This window comes from Callorhinchus milii, unplaced genomic scaffold (assembly GCF_018977255.1).
Source record: "Callorhinchus milii isolate IMCB2004 unplaced genomic scaffold, IMCB_Cmil_1.0 Scaffold1, whole genome shotgun sequence".
Classification (NCBI taxonomy): Eukaryota; Metazoa; Chordata; class Chondrichthyes; order Chimaeriformes; family Callorhinchidae; genus Callorhinchus; species Callorhinchus milii.
This window is the reverse complement of record NW_024704742.1, coordinates 127101555-127118479: the sequence shown is the minus strand read 5'-3', so window position 1 is coordinate 127118479 and position 16925 is coordinate 127101555. Positions and strand designations below refer to the sequence as shown.

General features: G+C 42.7%; 1 protein-coding gene across 1 annotated transcript in view; it reads right to left on the bottom strand.

Annotated features, from left to right (window-relative positions):
- The window catches only part of LOC103176877 (protein FAM214B), a gene marked incomplete at its 3' end in the record, with an annotated part of 79504 nt that overhangs the window by 50457 nt on the left and 12122 nt on the right, over positions 1–16925 (bottom strand).

Below are 16925 nucleotides of genomic sequence, written 5' to 3'. Positions count from 1 at the left end.
AGAAATGATACCATGGAGAGATTCGTGTACATCAACCTCATATTTGACTTGGAGTGAAAATTGTTTATTTTCTAACCTGTGCGATGCTGCGTTGGAAGATATGCCCTACCTTCAAACCGGAAATGAACAGTCTTTAAAGGTTTATAGATGAATTTTTTTTGCAGTGTGAAACTTAGTTTGGCAAATTGTTCAACATTATTTCATTACAAGAACGGCAAGCACATTGTGTGCCAGTAGCTCGCACGTTCCTGAAAATGTTCAGCATTATACATAAGAGTCTTGCTATATTCAAGAGGATTTTCAACAGAATAAAGGCTACAGAAATAAGTCAAGGGTCCTGCCCTGGAAATATATGCTTGTCGTTTCTACTCTAAAATACAGTTGTGAAAAAAATTGGAATTTTAGGGGAAGGTCAATCATCAAGCCTGGTGAAATTGTACTCTCTCTGCAAGTTATTATATAAAACAAGATTACATTTATACAGTGCCTTTCACATCAGGTGGACATCCGGGGCTTGGGTCCTGAGCTGGAAATGGAAGTAGGTTGGGGAAAGATAACCAAAAGTGTAGTCAAAAAGGTAGTTATGGCAATAAAAACAGTATTTGGGGGACATGGTAAATGCATAGCTGAATGATCAGAGAGCAGAGTTGAGAAAATAGTTCAGTTCAATTCCACCTCACAAGAAAATGTCTATAACTCAACAAACCCAACAACTTACACTATTTCTAAAAATACAAATATCCCTGCAACATCTTAACACATCCCTTACCATACGACAGCAGTTAGCTGTCACCATCTGATTGCTTCTTTTAAAGGTTTTCCTGTTGCAATTTCTTTAAGACTCAGCCTTGACGGATATCCCAGGCTTTCCTTAATCGACACTCCAGAGCACCACACCACAGACAGATTCTTTTGTCTCCAGATGAGTCCACCTTCCTCTCAGAGATCAGTCAGCAGAGCCAAAACTAACTTGCAGGCAGTCCAAAGCATTCATTTATATTTTCCCCCTCAAGCCCTGTTGAAACTACCCAAACATCATCTTGTCTAATTCTCTCCAACACCAACAGGCTTCTGCTTCAGTTCATTAATCTCTTTGGTTGCTTGTTCAGGATGAACCGAGTAGCATGCAATATTGGCATATAATTCAACCTAGAAGTAAATTTCAAATCCGATGGCTGAATAATTGCTAGGAAAATCCTTTTCCGTACAAAAATGTTGCGAACTTGCACCCTTACTTCACTCGCAATGCTGAAATCCTCATCCATGGTTATACAAGATTGCTTTGGATGAAGAAGGCCCTTTGGCCCATTCGATCTCATCTTTCCCTAATACCTATCCTACCTTCTTCCACCACCCTACATTAATTCTGGTGGGGTTATTTTTCTACCAACATGTTGGACAATTCACTAGCAAAGTAAAAGCTTTGAAGTTTTATTAATGATAAGAGTTGGAGACTTATCATAAACCCCTGCTTCAATTCCATCCTTCATTTGATCTTGTCTCAAGTCATTTTCTAAAGGTTTTATAACTAATGGTTTTGTTACGTCTGGTTCCTGAGCCAGGCTGGTCCGGAGTATTCCAGTGCACTGCTCATGACAGCACAGCCAGCCTGGATCATCGGCTGGAGCTGGAAGGACAGGGAATCATCCCACTCAACTGCTATTAACCCTGCAAGCCACAGCCCCAACGGACAAGTAGCGGGAAAGCTTGCCAGACAGTGATATCAATGACAAGCTATGTGGTTTTAGTTGGTTAGACTCCAGCAATACCCCAATGCATACACTATGGTCCCCAAGCCTTGGTTCTTGCCAACCTGTGCCTAATATTTTCCGGAATTAGGTAAGCAGGATGCGTCCCTCTAGGGAGAGAGTGAGCATTCCACTCCAAAAATCTATCTCCGGAATTCAAATGTATAGGTGGGATGCATGGAATTCTCAGATTGGATACTCTCAAGCACGGCAATCAGTTTCCCCATGGGTTTCCCCATGTAGGGAAGTTATGGTAAACGTCTATAGAACGTTGGTTAGACCACACTTAGAATACTGTGTGCAGTTTTGGTCTCCATATTATAGAAGGGATGTAGAGGCACTGGAGAGGGTGCAAAGGAGATTCACAAGGATGATCCCAGAACTGAGAGGTTACACCTATCAGGAAAGGCTGAACATACTTGGACTCTTTTCTCTTGAAAAGAGGAGGGTAAGGGTGACCTGATAGAGGTCTTTAAAATTATGAAAGGTTTTGATAGGGTAGACATAGGGAAGATGTTTCCACTTGTGGGGGAGACCAAAACCAGGGGCCATCAATATAAAATAGTCACAAATAGATCAAATAGTGAAGTTAGAAGAAATGTCTTCACACAGAGAGTAGTGGGAACGTGAAACGTGCTACCACAAGGAGTTGTTGAGGCAAATATCATAGAAGTATTTAAGGGAAAGCTAGATAGGTACATGAGGGAGAAAGGAATAGAAGGTTATGCTTCAAGGCTTAGTTGAGGAAGGGCAGGAAGCGGCTCATGTGGAGCATAAACACCGGCATAGACCAGTTGGGCTGAAGAGCCTGTTTCTGTGCTGTATATTCTAATGTATTCTAATGTATGTGTCAGATACCCGGCTGATAAAAAAAATGAATGACTCAGTCTTTTTTGGGTGGGAGGGGTGGAATTGGAGGAGAGGAAAGTAAAAAACAGAACAATTATTTTCTAGGAGACCTCAAGCACGTTTCCTGACAGACAGACCAAGAATAATATTAATTTCATATCTTCAAGCAAATTAATTTTGTCCCCCACCAAAACTAACCATTAAAGTAAAGCTAATAATACCTAACTTTTAAAGGTGATACCCATTCTTAGCCAGGGTTGGCCAAAGCAATCATGCTATGAATTTGTGCAAATTCACAGTTGGGTTAACCAGAAAAGTCATAGCATTCTGATCATCAAATGGAAGCCAACAAGTGATGAGGGTAACAGTTTAGTGAAAATTCACGATCGGTTAATACAAGAATGAAACATCCACATATTAGAGGCAATGGGCCAATACACATTATTAGGACTACAGTACAGTAATCATCAGGATGCCCTGAGCACATGGATATCACATTCATAATGTGTTCTGCTTACGTGCATTTTAAACATCTTTTAAGTAGTGTGAGGCTCTTTTGTGTGAGCAAACAGCATAACCGTGCACATTGTTGTGAAAGTGACCTGGTATCACAGCAATATTAACAATATAACAGTAGCATTACACTGTTATTATTATTATTACACTCTGCAGTTTGAGTCATACTCGCATGGAATGTTCCCATTCCACAATGTGTAAAAGTTCAGCCACAGACACAAATTCTTAATTTTTTTTTGGCAGAGAGCACCGACATTGCGGAGGATTATAAGCATTTACCAAGTTTAGACATTTATACCACTCCCAACCCAAGCCCCTCTAGCCTGCTTTCTGCCCAGCTCATAGCACCGAAACAGCGCTCCTCAAAGTCACAAATGATGTCCTCTCTCTCCGACCAGGATTTCCTCTGCCTCCTTGTCATCTCCGCTGCCTTCCACAGTCGAGTATGCCATCCTCCAAGACTGCCTCTCCTTCCTCTTCCAACTCAGTGGGACCACACTCTCCTATTTGACCCACCACAATCACTTCATCTCTGAAAAAGGTTTCTTCTCCTACACAGGTACCTACGGATAACACAAGACTCCACCCTTGGCCCCCTTCTTTTTCTCATTTACATGTTCACTCTCAGTGATGTCATCTGCAGACATTGGGTCAACTTCCACATGTATACAGATGACGTACAAATCTATTTATCCTCCTCCAGCCATAATCCCAGATCTCCGATGTTCTTGTCTACTTACTTGTCAAACATTAAGGCCTGGATGAAAGTTGGTGTTCATCCAGCTTTGAACATTGACGAGACGGAAGTCATCCTTCTCGACTCCCGATAAAATCTTCTCACTTGTGGCTCCGACTTCCTTTACCTCTACGACTTATCCCTCAGACTTACTGAACCTGTGCGCAACCGAGACACATCAGGTTTGATTCTCAGCTGTCCTTCATACACCAAAGGATCGCTTTCTTTCATCACTGCAACATTACCCATTTCCAATCATACCTGACACCAAACACAGCTGAAACCCTTATCCACGCATTCATCATCTCCCAACTCAATTTTCCAATGCCCTCCTTGCCCTTCTTCCCAGCTCCATAAAATCATAAGATCCAAATAATTCAAAATCCTCATCCATACTGAACTCCACAACCCCATCATGCAATCCTTGCCAGGCTCCATTGGCTCCCTCCCGTGGAGTCCTGTAGCTCAGTGGTTAGAGCACTCGCTTTGCAAGTGAGAGATCTGAGTTCAATTCCAGACCTTGGGCAAGTTTCCTTACTCCACACGGCTAATAATAATCCCTCCAAAACCAAAATCAATAATAAATTGGTCATTTTCAATCTATGACTGTTTGTGGGACATTGCTGTGCGCAATTGGCTGCCGCGTTCGCCCACAAATATACAGTCAATTCACTTTACAGTGTGTTCTGTGCAGCGCTTTGGGACGTCCTCCTGACGTGAAAAGCGTTATATCAAATGCAAGGATTATTATTATTATTATTATTATTATTATTATTATTATTATATTATTACTGCAGAATGGATCAAGAATTTCCCCTTTGACTATACCTATTGAGGTATAGCTGAGTTGCTGCAGCTGTACCTCAATGAGATGTACAAGTCCATAGCTCCAAAATACTATCAACAGTGAAGCTTCAGACATGTATTCTCTTGCCAACAAAACTCATTGCTTATTACTTGTTATCTTGAACTCTTGTCCCAGTTAGAAAAACAAATGCAGAGTTGAAAATGTGAAGTCTGAAATTCTCCATGATCTTCAGCTCCTGGTCTTAAAGTATAAATTTGGTGCACAATTTTGGAAAGTTCTTTAATTTAGTCAATTTAGTTTAATATTAATTAAACCAAATTGACTGAATGACTTCTCAACTTTAGCAATTGTATACAGTTTCTCTCTGTGCCCTGGCCAACAATTCCCCAAATAAAATTGGTCATTCACTTAGCTGTTTGTAGAAAATTGTTGTGTAAAAATTGTCTGCTGTGTTCACCCACAACACAGTCAATGTATTTTACAGTATATCCTTCAAGACTTCCTCGTGACATGAAAGGCGCCATACCAAATGTAAGGTTTTTTTTTTATGTGCTGTAATTTCATTAAATGCACATCACAGTTGCGAGTTTGGTTACCAGTTTAAAAGTAATGCAGTTTTTCACAATAATAAAAAATATACCTGAAGTAAATAATTACAATGAGATAGAAATATTCCAATTATGTAAACAAAACTGTGCTACTTAGCATTTTTAATCAGAACAGTGCTCCATAATAAATAAATTAACCCAGGATTATCAACCTAAGTGAAAACAGATTAGTACCCCTTCAGTTGACTTCTGTTTAGCCTATAAATTGTCAAATTGGCCCCCAAGGAGTATCAGACTCTAGAAGTGCTTAATGTCAAGGAAGAAAACACAAACTACCTGATTGGTAAAAACATGCAATCAATTCTAAATCAATTCTAAATTTGGTGCAGGTCATCAAAACTGGTGTTGCTCTTTCTGCTAAAGATACTTCCATCTACAATAATAAAAATTAATAAAACTTGTATTTGATATAGTGCCTTATCACCCTGTTAAGACGTCTCAGAGCACTTTTCAGAATATACTGTAAGTGGATTGATTGTATATTTTGTGGGTGAATACAATATATTATTTTAAAAATTAAATGATAATAAATAAAAAATAAAAGATAACTAGTATTAAACAGCAAGTTCCTTTGACAAGAGAACTGGTATTTGACACTTCAATGTTGTTTGTCTCTTTTTCGAACCAGACTTGTTAAAAATCTCCCCCCCTCCCATTCGATTGCCTTGGAGTCATCTGAACTCTTCCCCCTCTGGACTTCCTCCCGCAATGACCTATCCTCCTCTTCTCCACAGCTCTCTCTCTACCACTCTCAATTCCCTTCCTCCCCTCACTACACACGAAAGTCACCATGGTGTACCAGCCACCTCGACTCCCTTATTGCACAGGTGTGCGCTGCTGAACGCACCTGGCTTAAATCAAACTTAACAGTCCATCAGCAGATCGGGCTGGGCCTTATCAAATCTTAGCACTCCACCCTCGCCTCCGCTAAATTGTCGATTTACTCCAAGACAATCTTGGAGGCCAAGGACAATTCCAGGTACCTCTTTTCCATCAACAAGCAGCTCCTACGCCCACCCTCTCACGCCTCGCTCATCCTCACCTCCAATGCCGACTGTGAGGCGATGCTGGACTTCCTCGAATCCAAAGTCGAGGGGATCTGCTCAGCTGCCTCTGCCCTTCCATCTACTACACCCTCCCGTCTACTACACCCTCCCCATCTCCCCCTCACACCCCGGTCCCTACTCATCCCTCCCTCCACACCTTTGAGTCTGTCTCTCACTCCTCTTTCACCATCACTATAATCCGCATGAAACCAACCACCTGTTCCCTCAAACCCATCCCTACCCTTCACCTTACCTCCCAGCTCCACCTCCTTGCCCCTCTACTTACAGACATCATAAATGGTTTCTCCACAAATGGTTTCTCCTCGAGCCCCCACGGCGTTTCGTGCGGCATTTCTCAGGGCTCTGTCCTTGGTCCCCTCCGTTTCAGTATCTATGTGCTCCCTCTTGTTGACTTCATCGACAGACATGGGGTCAACTTGCACATGTATGCATGACACCCAACCCTATCTCTCTGCCTCCACCCTCGACTCCAGGACCAATGTTGTCCTGACAGAATGTCTGTCAGACATCAAGTCCTGGAAGAGAGCAAACTTTCTTCAATTGAACATTAACAAGATGGAGGCTCTCCTGATTGGCTCCTGTCAGCGTATCCACATCTCAGGCGCTGACAGCATCACCATCCATGGATGCACACGGCACCTTGCTAAGGCAGTCCAGAACCTTGGCATCTTGCTTGACCCTCAACTTTCCTTTTAACCCACATCCGTACCATGACCCACTCTACCTACCCCACTTCCGCATCATCGCCCGACACTACTGTCTCACCGCAGGCCACCGAAACCCTCATATACGCCTTCATTACATCAAGGCTTCATTATGCAAACTCCTTGCTTGTCAGCCTCCCGAACTCCACCCTCCTTAGGCTGCAGATGATATAGAACATTTCAACCCGTATCCTCTCCCGCACCAGGCTCTGTGACCCTATCACCCCAATCCTTGGCCGACTCCGCTGGCTTCCCATCACACAGAGGACAAAGTTCAAGATCCTGGTCCCCACGTTCAAAGCCCTCCATGGCCTTGCTCGCCTCTACCTTGGCAACCTCCTAACCCCCTCCCATCCTGCCACCTCCGCTCAGCAGGCTCTGGCCTGCTTCATGTCCCCTGCCTTGATGATAGATTTCTGCCTTCTGCCTGCACCTGTGGAACTACATCCCACAGTCCCTCCGCCTCGACCCCTCCGTTATCACCTTCAAGATGAATCTCAAGACCCTCCTCTTCGAACGTGCTTTCGATCACCCTGCTTCCCCCCTCCACCCTCCCCAATCCCGACCCCTAGCTCAGGTCCAAGACTGGCCAGCGCCTTGGAATATCCTCCCAATGTGAAAGGCGCTATACAAATGTAATTTTGTTGTTGTTAAATCCAATCTAAGAAGGAGAATAGATGACTGAATTAATGCAGACAATGCATTGGTCTGCGAACTACGGAACACATTACCTAAGTGCCAAGAAGCCGCTCTCCTTTCTCATCTAAGAGTATCAAGAACTTTTCAAGGATCAAGCTCAAGCTCCTTGGTTGGGTAATTAGATATAATCAACGGTGAGACAAGCAGAAACCGTAGCCAGCTGGAAATGTTGACAGAAGAGGTTATATTCTCAAGGCTACAAAAAGCAAAATACTGCAGATGCTGGAAATCTGAAATAAAAACATAAATCACTGGGAACACTCAGCAGAGCAGGTCAGGTAGCATTCTGTGGAGAGAGGAAAGTGAATTAACCTTTCAGGTCGATGACCTTTCATCAGAAAGGTGATGAAAGGTCATCAACCTGAAACGTTAACTCACTTTCCTGTCTCCATAGATGCTGCCTGACATGCTGAATGTTCCCAGCAACTTCTATATTCTCAAGACTTCTGGTCTGAGGAATTATCATCCAAAATTAGCATTTGCCTAACGATGAAATAATGTAACCCAGTTGGCAGGTTAAACACAAGGCGAAATCCCACCTTGAACTCCTGAACAGCAAAGACACCGTTCTTTGCTCAATAAGGCTCAATTTACTGGACAAAACTGACCTACTCAGACCTCTATAAAGTCAAAAAGTCAGATGTGTCTCTGGACTGTCAGTTCTCGATATGATAATTATCAGATTCATTAATCCAATTGCCCTACATGAAATGGGTGAATGTCACCAAGCAATGTGCTTGCACCTAAACAGCTAGCCTACATTTTCCCAGGCATTACCAAGGTAACATTTTCTGAATCATTTGTCCTCACTCCAGTTCCATCACCAAACAACACCACCACCCTTAACAGTGGCGGAGCCTGATTCTGAGCCAGGGGTGGGGGTGGTGACCGTAAGCACGGTCAAAAAGTAAGGTTTTCAGGCGGGACTTCAAAAAGGGGAGAGGATGCAAGGCGGAGCGATTGAGGGAGTGTTCCACACGTAGTGGCTGAAAGCGCGACCTCCAATGGTGGAACGGGGGGTGCGAGAGACAAGTAGGAGGCCAGTGACAGTCGAGCGGAGGCATGGGATGGTGAATCATGAGGCCGGATTTCTGCCATCTGCGCACAAGCGACCAGGTTTGGGTTTTAAGTGAGCGGAGAGGATAGTTGTTAAAAACGTTGAGAAAGTGCCAATGAAAGGTAGAGGCAAGTGCTCAGGTGCTCTTAAATATGTTTGGAAGATCCAAAGATCTGTTCAGCCTCACAGAAAAAGTACATTTCTGTTCCATTCTAAGTAGCGTGGATATTCTGAAGCATGGTGATGAGCTTGTATGGTGATGAGCGGGGTGAAACCTTAGGCACGTTTCCTCACTCCACACGCCTCTATTCACCTCACAGTAAGTAGAAACCGGGTTGTTAAACAATTGGCGGATCACTTTTCAGGGGTAATAATCCCTCCAAAAATCACTTTACAGTACATTCTGTGAAGTGCTTTGAGATGTCTCAACGATGCCATAAGGCGCTATATCAAATGCAAGGATTATTATTATTGTGTCAGACAGCTGGAACACAGACAAAAAATTGGTTTGATGAAATAAATTGTTTTCTATCAAACCAAAAAAAAAAATCTTCCTGCTCAGAAAACAAATGAACACCAGAAATCTATCATCAAGTATAAATATAAAGATTGGACCAAGATGGAAACATAATCAACACTAGCAGGCCTGCAAAGTGAATCATATTACACAGGCTATATCATTTCAAATATACCAATTACATTGATGCAAGTTACACCATTTCTTGTTAAGTGCTAAACATATCAATTCTTCGAGCACAGGGAGAGGAGGAGAGAAAGGTAGGGAATGCAAACAGTCCTCCGGCAGACCTCTACAAGGTGATATTAGCTGTGTAATATGTTTGTAGTGTCATTGTGTTATGTTACAGGAACAATTCTTGCACTTGATAGTGTCTAATATAAGAACATACCAAAGCACTTTACAAAGTTTAAGTGTAGTCACTGTAGGTGAACGTGGCAGCTAATTTTCGCACATGGATCAACCACAGTCAAGAGAGTATCAACATTCAGTGCCAGGATAGACGACAAACTCAAAGACCTGAAGTGGGGCATTCTATTTTTGCTATTTTTATTTTCTCCTTTGCATGTCTTCGTGCATCCACAATGGAGAAGACGTTTTAAGACCTCCATTAATGTTCCGGTCCAAGCAGTCAAAGGTATCTGGGAGACTGCAGCCAAATCTTCCCATTTCGTGGGATTACAGCCATCCAGCCGCAAGAGACCAGAAAAAATGAAGCATCAGCAATTGCAGACGCAAATCCACATCATACTGTTGTATCTTGCAACTTTTATTTATATATCACCTTTCACATAAAAGCAGCATCTCAAAGCACTTCAGGTTAATCAGATATGAACTCTGTGTTATCATGGAAGCAAACGCAGAAACTAACTTGAAGGATGTATTGTAACTCAATAACAGGAATGCAAAGAGTACGTACTCCAGCTTGCCTAGTTTCCATTGATTTACGGGATCCTTCCTCTCTTTAAAATACTGTATATTATACAGAAAATACTGTACAAGTCCTGGTGTCATGACGTCACTGCAAGACAAGTACCAGGTCATGATCCATTTAATTGAAATTAAGAGATTGTTAAAATAGTATAGAAAGTCAAGAAAATTCAGATCATCAATACTTATGCATAATAATAATCCTTGCATTCAATATAGCACCATGTCATGTTTTCAAGATGTCTCAAAGCGCTTCACTGAACATACTGAAGTGAGCTGACTATATTTTGTGGGCAAAATGCAGCAGCCAGTTGGACATAGCAGTGTCCCACAAACAGTCGTGGATTGAAGTGATCAATTTATTATTATTTTTTAAACTTTTTTTTGAAAGGAATTATTACATCCGGAAAAGCGATCCACCAATGAATGAACAACCGGGTTCCTACTTACTGCTAGGTAAACAGAGCCATGCAGAGTAAGGAAACTTGCCCAACGTTCTGCCTGGAATCAAACCCAGGTCTCTTGTTTGCGAGATAAATGCTCCAACAACAACTTGCCCTTATATAGTACCCTCCACGCAGGATAGCGTCTCTGAGCCCTTTGAGCAACAGGACTCCACATAGAGAGTACAGAGAATACGCAGATACGGTAGCTTTATGCAGCAATTCAGTGTCATGAGCGAACATGACACAACAGTAGAGACTGTGTAAGCAGAGTAAGGATTTTTTTTAAAAAACTGATCTGATTGTCCACTGAATCCTCAGATTCATTTCAATTTGCTGCAGAAATTAAGCTTTTAAAATAATTTCAATTCTATATAGTTTCCTGTTGATTATATAAAGTGATAGCTCAACATACTGATTTTACTGCCACTAAATGAGGATATTTGCTTTATGTATCGGACACTGTTGTGTACATTTACTACCTCCTGGATGCACTGAATGTCAGGAAGGAATTTTTCATGAACCAACCCAGAGAGAATGTGCAAAAGTGCAGGTACTGGGTTGTCAATTTAGATTGAGCAAGCACCCAGCCTGGATTTTAAATGACCAAACTGAAATTAAAATAATAATCCTTGAATTTGATATAGCACTTTATCATGTGTTTGAGACATCTCAAAGTGCTTCACAAAATACACTGTGTATTTTAAAAATTGTACAGTATCTCCCTTGGTTGCTACCCTTGTCACATATGTAACACTCCTCCTGATTTCAAGATCCTCTCACTCGTTTTCAAATCCCTTCATACCCTCGCACCTCCCTACCTATCCGATCTGCTTACCCCCCACTCTACCACCTGCTGCCTCTGCTCGGCTAGCTCCAGCCTCCCATTTGTCCCTTGTGCCTTCTGTGTATTTTGTGAGCAAAACACTGCAGCTTCCCCAAAACTGTTGTGGATTGAGTGATTAAATTATTATTATTGTTTGAAGGAATTATTATCCTGGAAAAGCGATTCACCAATCAACTAACAACCAGGTGCCTACTTATTGCTAGGTAAACAGAGTTGTGTGGAGTAAAGAATCTTACCCGATGTTTCGACCTACCGGGAATCGGACCCAGATCCTCTTGCTTGCGAGGAGAATGCTCTAACCACTAAGCTATAGGAATTATAAGAATCATAATCAATCTTCTGAATGATCCCGACTAACTCATTAACTTCTTGCACCAACCACAGAACGCAACGTTCTCAAAGTACTATATGAATGCGTAGAAATCACTTCTCACTCAAACAATCAAGTGAGCAACACAGGAGGGAAGACCATTGCAGATTAATCTACGACTCAGATGATAAGAACAATGGAGAAGCAGCAATAGAAACTGGAGCTGGGGTTATATCTACTCTATTGATTTATTGCAAGTGAGCTATTGCATTTTTGTGGCTTTTGAACCGATCATCCATCTACAGTGTTACTCGGTACAATACTGGAGAGCTCTTAATTGAATGCGGATATCGTCCTTGGAAAAATATTGAACCATGTACTTGTATTCAGATGGTTGTGAACGATGGAATGACACTATATTAAAAGTAAAGGAAAATACTCCTGGTGTCGTGATCAACACATTCCCCCAGTTAATTTGTCATTCACCCTTCCTTATTGATGGTTGTGGAATCTCACTGCACAAAATTGTTGCTGTAATTTACCTACAGAAAATGTCACTATACTCAATTATAATCCTTGCATTTGATAAATCACTGAGAATGATTCATAATGCTTCACAAAGTTCCCTGTAAAGTTTCAATTTGAGACAAACACAGCTGCTAATTTGCACACTACAATATCCCCAAAACAGGTAGAGGGTGAATGAACAATTTATTTGAGGACTGTTAGCCAGGATTCCAGAATTAACTTCCATTAATTATTGAATAGTCTCATGGGATCTTCTACATCCATCTGACCAGGCAAACAGGACCTTGATTTAACATTTCATCCTAAAGAAGGCACATCTGGCAATGTAACATTCCTCCCGATTTCAAGATCCTCTCACTCGTGTTCAAATCCCTTTATGCCCTAGCACCTCCCTATCTTTCCGATCTGCTTACTCCCCACTCGATCACCTGCTACCTCCGTTCGGCTGGCTCCGGCCTCACGTTTGTCCCTCATGCCCTCTGCTCCATCTTCGGTGGCTGCGCCCCAAAATTCTGGAACTCTCTCCCTCAATCCCTTCACCTTGCCCTCTTCCTACCCACTTTCAAATTCCGCCTAAAGACTTTTCTTTCTGACCCCTCCTTCTCCCCCTGGCTCGGGGTCAGACTCCGCCACTGTCAAGCACTCCGGAACACTAGCCCATGTGAAGGGCGCTTTATAAATGTAAGTTGTTGTTGTTGTAGCAGTGATACATCAAGATAGAGTGACCATGAACTGAAAGCCCTGACACAGGGCTTGAACTCACAACCCCCGGAGTTGAGAATGCTACCAACCGAGCCAGCCTACCACCACTGTAAAGCACGTGACAATGGTAGCAGCGAAGGGAGACACTGTACATTTTTTAAAATGGGATTTGAAAGCAGAGAGGAAGGGAGCAAGGCAGAGGAATTTCAGGACAGTTCTGGAGAGCAGGGAAAAAATGTCTGAAAATTCATTCACTGATGGCAGGATGGGTGTCATGAAGTAGGCTGGCGCTGGCAAAGTAGAGGGAGTGGGTGAAGGATAAGGGCCAAGGAGATCACAAAGGTAGGTGGGGTACTGGAGGCTATTTGAATACATGAGCAAGAATTAACTTTACGCCCTCCTTTTTCAAAACAAAATATAGGCAGCCAAATATCAGCGAATTCTGTTGTTTTGCTGAACAAAATGCAAATGCTCTACTCTGTCCTGCATAAGCCCAAAGATAAGAATACCTTTGTTGATGTAAATTCATAAAACTAATTTCAATTCAGCATTACCTCCATCTGGCCCATCAGAAAATATCTACGGTTTATTTCTCACCTCTCAAAATGGTCATTGATAAGGGCAACAGCATTTTCCTTTTGATCACAGGCAGCCCTGTTGCTGTAACACAGCTTATTAGTTTCTCACTGGATTTCATCAGCATCAAACTGGGTGCAACACAAGGAGCCAGAGATTGGAGTATTACAGACGTCACTTCATACTCTGCAAATGTAATTAAATTAGTTTGAGAATTGTGACAATTTGCTCTAAGCAATTTTATGTATTAGGGCAGCAATGCTTACAGGCGAATTCGCAACACTCCACACATTTGAAGACTTTTTTATATACACACAGTGAATGAAATCGTCTATAGAAAAGAAAAAAAACACATTATTTAACCTTTAAGAATACATTGTAGGACATCGAGAATAAGACATTAAAAGTTAATTAATAGTTCACTACAAAAACAGTACCACACCTAATATCCTTAATTTTAGAAAGATCAATCTTCCTTTGCATTAAATGCTGGCACTTCACAGTTGTTCACTTCATAGAATCATACAGCACAAAAAGAGGCCATTTGGCCCATCGAGCTTGGGCCGGCTCTTTGAAAAGAGCAATGTAATGTCAATCCCACTCCCCAGCCCTTTCCCCATAACCCTGCAAACCCGTCCTCCTCAAATACCCATCCACCGCATTTTTAAAAGTAGTTATCGAATCGGCCTCGAACACCCTTTCAGGCAATGTGTTCCAGATTCGAACAACTCGCTGCGTGAAAAAATTTCTTCTCACCTCCCCTCTGCTTCTTTTAGATACTATTTTGAATCTGTGACCTCGAGTCACAGACACACCCATCAGTGGAAACAGTTTTTCCTTTTCTAACCTATCATATCCCCTCATGATTTTGAAGACCTCTATTAGGTCTCCTCGTAACCTTCTCTGCTCCAATGAGAATAATCCTAACCTCTCTAGCCTTTCCTCATAATCAAGGTCCCTCATTCCTGGTACCATCCTCGTAAATCTCCTCTGCATCCTTTCCAATGCCTTAACATCCTTCCTATAGTGTGGTGCCCAGAACTGGGCGCAGTATTCTACCTGAGGCCTAACCAGTGTTTTATACAGGTTAATCATAACCTCCTGACTCTTGTACTCTATACCTCTATTTATAAAGCCTAGTATCCCATATGTCCTTTTTACAGCTTTATCTTCCTGTTCTGCCACCTTACCACTTCACAGAGGATGGGATCACACCATCCTCCTCCATTGGCTCTCTTCCCTCATCGACCTTAGTGGGACCACACTCACATAGTTTGAGTCCTACTTGAGTTTGAGTCAGCTCTTTGGGACGTCCTCCCGACTTCAAAGGCGTTGTATAAATGTAATTTTGTTGTTGTTGTACTTAACCAACTGCCGCCTCCATTTCATCTCAGCAAATGGTTTCTCCTTCCACCCCCACCCGGTCACCTGCGGGGTACCACAAGGCTTCATCCTTTGCCCCCTTCTTTTTCTCATCTATATGCTCTCACTGGACAATGTCATCCGCAGACATGGGGTAAACTTCCCCATGTATGCGAATGACACACAAATCTACTTTTTCTCCTCCAGTACCAACTCCAGGTCCACCAATGTTCTATCAGCTTGTCTGGCAGACATCAAGGCCTGGATGAGCGTAAACTTCCTGCAGCTGAATATGGACAAGACGGAGGCCATACTCCTCGGCTCCTGTCAACGTCTTCACTCCTGCGGAGCTAAACTCTTCAACCTCCCTGGGGTCTCCTTCAAACTCACCGAACCAGTGCGCAAACTAGGCGTCTGGTTCGACCCCCAACTGCCCTTCCTCCCCCACATCTGGTCCCTGACCAGGACCGCCTGCTTCCATCTCCACCACATTGCCTGTCTCCAACCGTACCTTACCCCAAAAGCAGCCAAAACCCTCATGCATGCGTTCGTCACCTCCCGCCTGGATTACTCCAACGCACTTCTCGCCGGTCTCCCCAGCTCCATCATTCACAAGATTCAGCTCATTCAAAACTCTTCCGCCCGCATACTGACCCGGACCAAACTCCGTACCCACAGTTCTGGCCAGGCTCCACTGGCTCCCCATCACCAAAAGGATTGACTTCAAGATACTTATTCTCATGTTCAAATCCCTTCACTTTCTGGTACCTCCCTACCTCTCCGACCTCCTTACTCCCCAATCCACCACCACCCGGTGCCTCTGCTCGACTGGCACCGGCCTCCTGCTCATCCCTCGCACCCTCCACCCCACCATTGGAGGTCGTGTTTTCAGCCACTATGCCCCAAAACTCTGGAACACTCTCCCTCAATCCCTCCGCCTTGCCCCCTTCTCTCCCCTCTTTCAAGTCCCGCCTGAAAACCTTCCTGTTCGACTGTGCTTACGGTCACCTCCCCACTCCCCCCAGTTCGGAATCAGGCTCCGCTACTATTAAGCGCTCTGAGATGCTACCCTGCGTGGAGGGTGTTATATAAGTGCAAGTTGTTGTTGTTATTGTAGCTGTTTCCTTCATTCAAAACAAGCCAATCTGTTCATAGGCAAGACATAAATAAAGCTCTCCATAAGCTTACAGATAAAGATTTCTCGTTTAGAAATATTTTGTTGACCCAATGATCTATAAAATTGCCTAGTGCTGATTATCTGAACTGGTTAAAAAAATGGATAAAGAAATGTTTTCTCCAATGTATTTATAGTTTACAATATATTTATACTTTGTATAGCTGGATTGAAGTACGTGTACTCGAATTCTGTTTGCCAGTTGCTGCTCAAGATTTTGCAAAAGGAATTGCAGCTGCCTTGAAGAATTTAACCCCTTTGTTCCTCCAAATCTCTGTGGCAGGCAAGAGATGCAGGTAGTTTGAAAAGAAAGCTGGTTTTAGTCCAATTCAGAGGAAAGGATCTTTTAAAAAAAATTGGGGATTCAATGTACAAATCAACACACATTCATTCACCAAAACAGACCATTTTCTACAGTTTATATACAGTACAATGTAGTGGAATGCAGTAATTTAGTTTGGATGCTCTTAAGGCAATTGTTTTCTGCATTTTTCTATATAGATATTGGTAATTAGCAAGAATAGGCCCTGCTCACCTCCATTAATTGAATTAGACCAAATCATGTTCCACGAGAGAACAATGTTGTCCACGCAAACAAACCCTTATCCCCTGAACTTTTTTGGCCCCAAATTGTCATATATCTGCGTTCACGATCCAATCAACCGAGCAAGTCAGGTGATTGGATCGCCTCTCTGGCAGGACAAGCCCAGTCTCAGACAAGTGACCAAGTGCACAATTGCGCTC